This window comes from Triticum dicoccoides, chromosome 4B, assembly GCF_002162155.2.
Source record: "Triticum dicoccoides isolate Atlit2015 ecotype Zavitan chromosome 4B, WEW_v2.0, whole genome shotgun sequence".
Classification (NCBI taxonomy): Eukaryota; Viridiplantae; Streptophyta; class Magnoliopsida; order Poales; family Poaceae; genus Triticum; species Triticum dicoccoides.
The window spans coordinates 606,126,514-606,129,985 of record NC_041387.1 but is presented as its reverse complement, the minus strand read 5'-3'; positions in this window follow the sequence as shown (position 1 = coordinate 606,129,985).

The following is a 3,472-nucleotide window of genomic DNA, read 5'->3' as shown; positions in this document are numbered from 1 at the left end:
CTTCATCATAGAGAGGTGATGTGTATGGCAGAGGCCACCAACGATGGGGTGCGAGAGAGAAAATGCCCGTAGAGAGGGAAGAGAAGGTGTGTCGCGTGAGAGGAGTCGACATCGAGAGAACATGTTTGTTCGAGAGACACCGAGGAAGACTACTATATATCGATGGTGCATGTAGGCGGGAATAAACAAAGGGATGGTCTTATTGGTTTCGGGGATATAGGGGAAGAGTGAGGAGCGGGGGGGGGGGGAGTTAGAAGGAGATTGTTAAGTGTGAGTGTGTGTTTTACCCATCCAGGCGGAAGTTATGTGCACAAAAGAGGAGAACGATTCAATGTGGCGTTAGGATTGAGGGTAATTAACTACGTATGAAGACATAGAGACCTTGAACGTGCATGTGTGAGAGGTATACATGTATACATGGGATGTGTGTGTGCGCGCGCGCATGATCGAGATAAAAGAAAGAAGATATAAGTCATAAGATCAACGACATGGGAGAGACGGATTGGTATGACAATATGCATGCATGTGAGAATGCAGGGAAGAAGGCCCGACAATTGAGCATGTGTTTTTGTCTTTAAGAGATAGTGGCGTGGGCTGGAGCATGCATCTATGGCGAGCAGAGGGAGTGAGGCACAATGATTGTGCAAAAGAGATCAATCTATAAATGCATATGTATGGAGAGACATATATAGTGTGGGTGATAGGAAGCAAGACTCCGTGCGAGAAAGAAATGTTGACGGAGAAACTACAGATAGATACAGAGATGGAGATGCTAGCTAGAGGGACATCCGCTAGTTTGAGTGTTGGAGATGACCGCCGGGTGGTTCAGAGGGTGAAGTTATATATGTGTGTGAGAGGACACTTGACTGCATGTAGAGAGAAACATATGTAGTGTGCATGATAGGAATCAAGAGTGAGGGCGAGAAAGAAGGTTGATGGAGAAACAGGTAAATGGAAAGATAAAGATGCTAGCTAGTGTGCGTTAGAGATAGGAGTCGAGTGGATCAGAAGGCTGAGTTATGTGTGTGGGTGTGAGAGAGATAGAGAGATGGTGCATGTGAGTCACATACAAACATATATCAGAGAGAAATGAGATCCTGAGAGATGGAGTTTTGTGTCTACAAGAGAGCAAGATATTTCACAACGAGAGTGATAGCTAGAGAGACATATGAGGGAACAAAAGATATCTGTAGGGAGAGAGAGAGTGTGTGAGAGACATACAAGAGAACAATGGAGAAATATGAGACCCTGGGAGACAGAGTTTGTGTTTGTGTGTGAGAAAGAGATATTTAAGAGGAAGAGTCATAGGTGATATCTAAGGAGCGAAAGACATCTCTGTATGAGGGGTGTGCGAGTGGCACACATGGGAATAGTAGAGAGAGATGAGACCCCGGGAGACAAAGTTTTGTGTTTGTGTGAGAGAAAGAGATTCCACATGGAGAATCATAGTTAGAGACACATAGCAGGGAGCGAGATATACTTAGAGAGAGATAGAGTGATGAAGGTCGAGGGAGAGAGTACCGTCAGTGTGTTACGAAGATAAAAGATCATTGTCGACATACAGGTAGCACGAGAGATACCTGAGAGACGATGAACGCGTATAGGTCCAGAGAGATAGTCCTATATAAGCATGAGTGATAGCTATATGAGATGAATATCTGGATTAAAGGGGATTCAAATATTTAAACTGGAGATCATGACATCGATAATATCATAACGCAAATTGGTGTATCAAACATGCATATTCATTTGAATTTGGGGACACGTGTAATGTTATATAGTTTATCAATATTGGTGATCCATAGATTCTTTAATTACAAACAATGCATGGTTTATATGCAATTAATGTCTAAACGGGATTACACTATATGTTGCGTGTGTGAAACATATTATACATGTTTGAGAAGTAAAAAACCCCACATGAAACACACATTAATTGGAGACAGTTAGTGAGGAATGCATACATTGGATTTCAACATAAAGTGGTTTCAAATATTTGAAAATCCAAATTGATGGATACAACCTTATGAATCTGAGATCATGCCATTTGTAAACCATATTTATGTATAAATGGTGTTGTGCTTTTGAAAGTATATATAAAAAAATGATGTACATAGAATGTAATTCCAATTGAAATGGATCCCGCCCGAAAAAAATAGAATACAAACGGGATTCGAATTGAGTTGGCACGGTAAAAGTGCACTCTGCAAAATTTGAACAAAGCGGGGAAAGTCGCAGTAACCACCCGAAACCAAAATCTGCGAGATGGAAATTACTACTGCCTATCCCTGCCACGCAAAGCCTATCAGCTGGATTTCTATAGGTTTCGGTAGGGGTGGGTTTGTAATTTCACCCAAACGTGACGTGATCGCCTCTCACCCGGATTCATACACAGTGGGCGCCAAAACACAGTGTGTCCTCGGCCGAAATCGACTCCCTCCCTGATTCATATTCATACATGGTGGGCGCCAAAAACAAACTCTCGTCGGCAAATATTTGGTGTATGCGAGATTACTGTCCTATCCCCAACCGACTAATATTGCTATGATGTAGTAGAAATTTGAAACGGAGGCTAAGTTTGTAAATTTCCTCGCATTTGAGACAAGCGCGCCCTGAATACATGGTTCCCCCTTCCTCTCTACCTCCCTTTTCCCCATTCGTACTCTGTGGGCGCCAAAACACCCTCTCCACCCCACCCTCCTCCGTCCGCCGCTGTCCGCCACCCCATCCACCACCGTCCTCCTCCACCATGCCGGAGCTGATACCCCGATGCCGCCGTCCATTACAAGAGATCGACCTCTCTCATCCACGGCTACGGACCGGGAACCTTGTATCCCATCCTCTCGCTTCATCCCTGCCGTCGTCCACCTTGCCGGCGCCGCTCCTACGACCGTCTCGTCCACCGCGCCCTACCGCCACCGTATACCCTCCTAGATCTGCTTCCACGCCATCGACAGCCATCGCTACCGCATCACCGTCAAATTCTCAGTAGATGCGTACACGACACCGCACCAGAGGCGGTACTCTTTTGTATCTGCTCAACTTATTTATCGCAGCAGGAAAATAGATCGCCACTGCTTTACTCTGATTTCTTGTCTTGGTTGCGAAGTTGCCTTTGTCCGGTTTGCACCTTCAGATCTGCCATGGCACGGTCAACACTATACTCCCAATGCTTATGGTTTTCCCCTTTTATATTCCACACTAGTTAAACCACAGTAGACTAAATTTCAAAATTGGGTCAGTCGATTTTTCAGAGCTCACCGGAGTTTGCCGGTGCGAACGGGGCTCAGGTGGTTGTGAGGCCTCACCGAACGAAGAAAACTCGACGCGGTTGGGGGTTGGGGTGGGGGTGGGGTTGGGGGTGGCGGAGGAACATAGGCGGTGGGGGCCGGTGGTCCGGCCGGTGGCCCGTGCGGTGTTCAGTATGGGAAGAATAAGAGACGAGGAAGAAGAAGGGTTAGGAGACGTAGGA